Raw genomic sequence first — 7,651 nt, 5'->3', positions numbered from 1 at the left:
ATTCCACGAGCAACAACATCCTTCACCGAGAAATGTCAATAAGAATAAATGAAGTATTGATTACCTTAGTAAAAAAAAAAAACTCCGCGAAGATTATGTAATCTCTAATGTTTTAGAGATTATTCATTTCTAGTTCCAGCCGAAAATCAATGAGTTTAATATTATATTAACTCATTAAATCTGTATTACATCTGAAGAAATATACATACATATATTTTCATAAAGACTGTAATAAAAATTCTTTTGTACAAAATGTTACTTGTGAAATCTTTAACAGGTAGGTAATACTCGAGAAAAATTTAAGTTCACAATTAATATATAACACTGTACATTCTTCAAATATTCAACAATTATTAACTATACCCACTACTTTCATAACGATATATATTTTTTCATAGAAATCTGAGCAACCGTTCTCATTCAAATCCAGTTACATATTCTGATTTTAACAGATCAGAATCCAAGTCAAGATATAACAGATATCATCACTCTTAGATTCCTACACCTTTCAAAACTATACTTTGACTCCAAAACTGTACTAGAACATCACATTTATTCATAAAACCCAGAAAAATATTCGTATAATTCAAAATTCTAAAACATCACATGTATACTGATGATTACAATCTGCGTTCAAACCCTTCATAATTCTTGAAAACCCCTCAATTAGAAAACAATCGAGCGGATGATCCAACCACACATTATCTACGAAAAGAAAGATTTATGCATATAGTCATGCACCTGGAAAACTCCCAAAACCTAAGTAAAAATTTAACATAAATCTGTGATCCATTGGCAATGTTATTACCGAAAATAACCTTGAAATCCCTTTTTTAAAGTATCCAATTTTATCACACTTCCAACCAGTCAACTTCAACTTTTTAGATTAGCCTTATTATAACCTTGATATATACATTTTTGTTACCGAGGAACCTTTTGTATTCCACCACATTAAAAGTAAATGTACCAGCAACTTCATTACTATTTGACTTAAGTGTCTCCGAAAAATCACTATATTTATTCATTGAAACCCTATCATGTACTCATCTACATCTTCTAACGATAATTGCCATACCAAATACCGGGAAGCATCAACCATCATTTTCAAATTTCACAGCATCAATATTTATATATATACATATAATGTCTATCTCTTGGACTTACGTACTTCAATTCTGAAATTCTGAATAAGCACCCTAATTTACGAATCATTTCTCAGAACTTTGAAAAATGCTGATGAAGCAGCAAAAACGGTAAACGACCTTAACAATCGAAAGTTTGATGATAAAGAATAACGTGTTGAAAAAGCTCAGATTTGGAACTGAAAAATGGATTGAGCAAACTATGAAGGAGACTGTTGACAAATCACAAAGACTAAACCTACCTTCAAAGAATCCAAATAATTCAGTATCTGCTGAAGTCATTAACGAATACCTTGCTCCTGACTCTAAACCTTTACGGACAAATCTTCTTTATCATCCTTCGATATTAGAAATTCTAAGATATCATAGTACCTTTCATCATAAATATCTTCGATATTTCTGAAGATATCTTCATAACTATTATTATTCGAAATTATTTATCTCTTCGTGCTACCTGCATTACGTCATAAAGGGAACTGTTTTAGTTTCTAAATCTATGAAAAATTTGAAATTGAAAATATGAATGTTTTTGAAGTAGTGTTGGGAATTGAAGCATGAGTTAGTATAATATAATGACACTTGATCAACGTGATTATATTATAGTAAGTCATGATGAGTTTCTAATGGAACATGATGATTCACAGATCATACAGTCATCATGTACCATGTTACATAACTCTTTCATTCTAATTAACCTCTGAACATATCAAGAAAATATATTCTTGATAGTTCTATCCTCAGTGATACTGGTAATTTAACAAACCAAATCATGTATTACCTTTCCTTTCTGCTTATAATCTTAGTTATGTTCTTTCGAACTTCATACCTACAAACCGAGACGTCTTGATCGCTTTATTTAAAGTCAGGAAGAAGAAACAAAAGCATGGAACTCTGAAATATAAGGAAAAATATAAAGCCCAATAACAACACAGAAATTACAAACCGTATATATCTATGCGAATAGCAAGATAAAGACACGGGAGAATTAGAAATACTATAACCCCAAGGTAATAGTAGAAGTGAATAAATTTCTCCGGTGGTAAATGGAAAAGAAGAATGACAGATGCGATAATTAGGAAAATATCAAGAATCAGAACTGGATTGAGCATTTTTCACAATCTTTGGAAGTATGAATTGAAGAAGAAAGTAAAGAAGTGGTGAAAATAATGGAACGGAAGAGGTTAATTTATAGCAAAATATCAGACAAATCAATCGAGACAGATGATCGTATTTAATCAAATAGGATCATAATTTCCTTAATTACCGAAGAATCAAATCTTATATAGATTATGAAGATATTCTTTAACTTCCTTAAATCTCGGAAATCAACCGTGACTACGTCAAGGTTTAAGATGAATCTTTGATTTCATCATTTCACTCTTTTGCTATAGCTCCTCTAATACACTTCGAGTAATCAAATTGTTTTATCAATATTACTCAATGGTGATAAAACTCTAAATTTTAACTTATATTCTTCATAAAAATATTCTTGTTGTCAACCATGACGACCCCAGTCAAATTTCGGGGCGAAATTTCTTTAACGGGTAGGTACTGTGATGACCCGGAAAATTTCGACTTATTTTTAATTCAAATCTCTGAATGATTTAATAATTATGACACGATAAGCAAAGTCTGTAATATTGAGTCTCAAAATTTTTGAACTATTTTCATACATTCATTACCTTTCGACTGTTCCCGACGATTCACGAACAATTAATTTAAATATATTAATAAATTATTAATTGTCGGAATTAAGTACGAAAAATAACATTAATATATAATTAAAACTATTATTAAAAACATAGGTATATAGATATAATGTAATTTGAATTTAATTGTTAGATGATATTAACATGCTGATTATTCGATCATCATTTAAATAAGTTTAATTTGAACTTATGAGAATATAAAAATTAACGTTGGTCCATAATTAAGTTATGTAAAGTTTAGGTTCGGCTCGAATCGAGTTTTTAACGAGCCAATTTCGAATAGCTCACGAATAGCTTGGCTCATTTACAGCCCTATCCGTGATTAAACTGTCGGTATAAAATGACAAAAGTGTGGCAGTTGAATTCATTCCACGCGTTTTTAATTTAAAACTTATTATATAATTATATTGAATTATTATATTATTTTATTAAATTATTAAATTATTATTATTACTTAAATTTAAAATGTAATTATAAAGTAATAATAGAAGTAGTAGGTATTTTTAAGACACAATAATATGTGAACCATCCCCATCTCCTATTTTAGTGTGACTCTTTCATCATTAGCTGATCACTCTTCTTATATTGCATATATAAATATAAATTGTATTGTGGTTGTTTATGAAACTAATGTTAAAATAATAGTACTTCGCATATAACTTTCGTTGTCCAAATATAATTGAATCTAATATCTAAATATCTAATATTCTAACATTGATAAATATTAAATTAAATATTAAATTAAATATTAAATAACCAAAAGTAAGATTGTGTAAATCTTTGAGGATGTCATGTGTCTTTGTTTCTTCTGATTGTTTTTGCGTGTGAGATTTCAAGCAAACAAGTCAAATATGTTTCAAAAATATCATCATTCAATCAAATTTGCCCATCCTTATATATATATATATATATATATATATATATATATATATATATCACTCTATTATTAACTTCCATCTTTACAACACTTACACTCACCCATGAAATCTCTAACATTCAACCACACCACAAAGACTTCATTTAGAAATACAAGGACGTTCATTTTGTTTCTATAAATCTTAGATGCCTTCAAGTTTTGGCGAAATTCAAAGGTACTAATTTTTAACTCAATTTGTATACACTTTATACCTTATTTACACTTAAACCATTTTGTGTTCATGTATATGATGGAAGCTAACCAAATTAATTTTTAAACTTACGATTATGCTTATGATATCATGAAGTTCTAAGACCAAAAATTTTCACTTTTATTAAGAAATTTAAATCTAAAACTCATATACAATTGTGTCTTGCGATGTGAATAAATACATATATTTTCAACAAAATTTAAGAAACTAAAAAGAAAGTTGTATAAATAAAAAAAATTTGTACGTAGCCTACAAAGTCGAAGAAGACGATTTCATCAAATAGATTTTTTTTTTAATTAAGATTTTTAGACCTTTAAGTATCTACAATGTCAGTATGTAAACCATCACATTTCTCAGAGTTTGTCTTGGCCATTGATCTAGGATATTACTCATTTCGGGTCGATCTCTCATTTATCCATTAGTTTTCATCACTCGTATCAAGTGAGTTTCATTTGCTCCCTTTCTAATTGCTTTTGCAATATATATTTTTGGGCTGAGAATACATGCACTTTATTTTAAACGCAGTGGATACAAGTACATACTAAATTCTACACTGAGTTTGAACCGAAAATCCCTTAGCTTTGGTAACTAGTAACTGCCAGTTATAAGAACTGGTATGCGCGAATAGTTGTATATGGATCCATAGGGCTTGACATCCCCGTCCGTTCCAGGTATAGAGACCCTAGCCTGAACTATAAAGCGGACGTATGCTATTTGAGTTTAGTACACGTTGGTTTGCGTGTATTGTACATGTTGGTTGCATGTATGTTAAAACAGGGGTACTTATTATATATACGTTAAGTTTAGTTACCAGAGTGCTCAATTTCGTAGAATATTTTGATAAACATTTTGGATGAAACAACTGAAATCTTGTGATCCACCTTTATATACATATTATGCGCAATATTAAAACTATGAACTCACCAAACTTGTGTTGACACTTTTAAGCATGTTTATTCTCAGGTTCCTAGAAGTCTTCCGCTGTTTGCTTATATGTTATACAAGCTATGTGCATGGAGTCATACATGCTTTATTCGAGAAAACTTTGCATTCACAAAATCATCACCATGTATCTTATTTTGACTGCACTGTCAACGTATGTATTGTTAAAAACTATTATTTATGGTGATTGTCTATACGTAGAAATCATCAGATGTCGAAAACCTTAGATATATATATTCAATTAATGGTGTACCTTTTCAAAAGAATGAAATGTTTTCAAAACGTACCATATAGAGATCAGTACCTCGCAATGAAATCGATGAATGATGTATTCGTCCAAATAGATTTGGACGGGTCATTACAAATAACCCAGATAGTGTCATAACTGCCTACTGTTTTTGGTAGCTTCGTAATGAAATCCATTGTTATTCCTTCCCATTTCCATTGTGGGATTTCGGGTTGTTAAAGTAACCCAGATGGCCTTTGGTGTTCGGCTTTGACCTTAGAACAAGTCAGACACTTCCCAACATAAGTAGCAATGTCCTTTTTAAGGTTCGGCCACCAATATTGTTCCTTGAGATCGTGGTACATCTTACCAGCTCCAGGATGAATCGAATACCGTGACTTATGGGTCTCGGCTAGAATAAGGCCTCGTAAATCCCTAAATTCTTCCGGTGAAATATCGGAGTCCGGTCTATTTAACCTCGAATCGAGAGACGGGAATGTTCAAGCGTTCTTGAGCAATATTCTCCTCAGTCTCCAATTTCTTCACATGTGCCAAAATAGCAAAATGACCTTTTATGCCTTCATGCAACTAATAAGGTTCACCTTCGGGCTACTTCTCTCCCCGTAAACTATTAATGGCTCATCATTCTCGCGAGGTATACGAATAATCTTCTCACTATAAATAACTTTCGCTTTCATCCTTGAAAGCCAATCCATTCCAACTATTACATCAAAGCTTCCTAACTTGATGAGTATTAGGTTAATCCTAAAGTCCATTCCAACTATTACATCGAGCTTCTCAAATCTATAGGTGTTAGGTTAATCTTAAGGTTCATTCCAACCAAATCTTATTATACTACCGTGAAAAATTCTATCAGTCTTCTCAAATAACATCTGGTTGTGCGTAGGTAACTAATCCTTTCCACTACTACTTTAAAACTTCCAAGTTTTGTTGACATGAGGTCATCTCCAAATGACCCTCCTGTTAATTTTAAGGTACTACCTTAAATTATTCCTCTATCTCTGCCAGCTTACCATTAGCTTGTCCGATAGAGTACTTAACTCTCATGGTTGTTAATAGCTTATTAGTATGACACTAGGGTTCTTAGATATAAGGTTTCTATCGCTCTAGTATTAAACAACTTCGAGACAATAAAACGTTGTGACGAAACTGTGACAACCCGGAAATTTCCAACCAAATTTAAACTTTAATCTTTATATGTTTCCGACACAATAAGCAATATTTGTTAAGTTAAATTTCAAGAATTTTAAACTATGTTCATACATTCATTCAACCTCGACCAAGTTCCAACGATTAACGAACCATTAAACGAATATGATTATATATGTATATGTGTATATATATTATAACTTGAAACGTAAACGAAATATTAGATTAAATACTTTATATGATTGTATCTGTTTCAAAATGTTTATCAATGGAATTAGAAGATAAGATCAACTGATTGAATTATCAGATATATTAAATTATGATTACAAGTCTCTGTTGAAAGGCCCACGTTGATTTGAGAAATCTTTCCATTTTAACAATATTCGGAAAATGGTAAAGTAATTTATAAATAATAACAAATTGTCAATCATTGAGAACTAGACAAAGGATAGTGGAAGATTGAATCTCATAAAGACTCGATTGATCTATTTAGTTTCAAACGTACAAAAACGTTTTCAGTTTAAAAAGAACTTTATTATTAAAACGTATATAACTTTTATAAATATCTAGAACCACTTTTGACAACTCATTACTTAACTAGTATGATAAAGATAACGATATTTATATTTTATTTTATTAAATATATATAACAATTTAAATTAATATTATATATATTTATACGCGTATAATACGTACATAGTTTTATACTTTTACTATACTTAAACTTTACCTTTACTTTATTTTTACTTTACTTTAACTTTAATAATTCACTTTAATAATTTATACTTTAATAATTCACTTTAATAATTCATACTTTAATAATTCACTTTAATAATTCATACTTTAATAATTCACTTTAATAATTCATACTTTAATAATTTATTTTAATAATTCAAAAATTTATTATAAATAGAATTCAATAGGTTTCATTATTTCATAGAAACTTGAAAATATTTTTCTCTAAACTCTCTCAATCGATTTACATATATATATTTACTCCGTATTATTTCAAGATATTATTAGTATACATAAAATATTACGACGGAATGTTGCCCGAGTGATTTCGAAATTGTTTTTCGAGTAGGATAGGATTAAGGAAATTATAGGTTATAGCTATGGAGGTGATTGAGTATGGTTCATGGGTATGCTCGTGAGGTCAATATAGTGTTTATCATTTCCGTTGCGTCTACGTACCTTTCCTGCAATATTGAATCTCAATATTGATACGTGAGTACTCATAATTTAACTTTTACATACTAATAGTGTATCCCTGACTAGTGCTCGAGTATTTAGGATTATGCATGCTTGTACTTTTGATATTGCCCTTAGACAGGT

Source organism: Rutidosis leptorrhynchoides, chromosome 5 (genome assembly GCF_046630445.1).
Source record: "Rutidosis leptorrhynchoides isolate AG116_Rl617_1_P2 chromosome 5, CSIRO_AGI_Rlap_v1, whole genome shotgun sequence".
Classification (NCBI taxonomy): Eukaryota; Viridiplantae; Streptophyta; class Magnoliopsida; order Asterales; family Asteraceae; genus Rutidosis; species Rutidosis leptorrhynchoides.
This window is presented reverse-complemented; position numbering follows the sequence as displayed.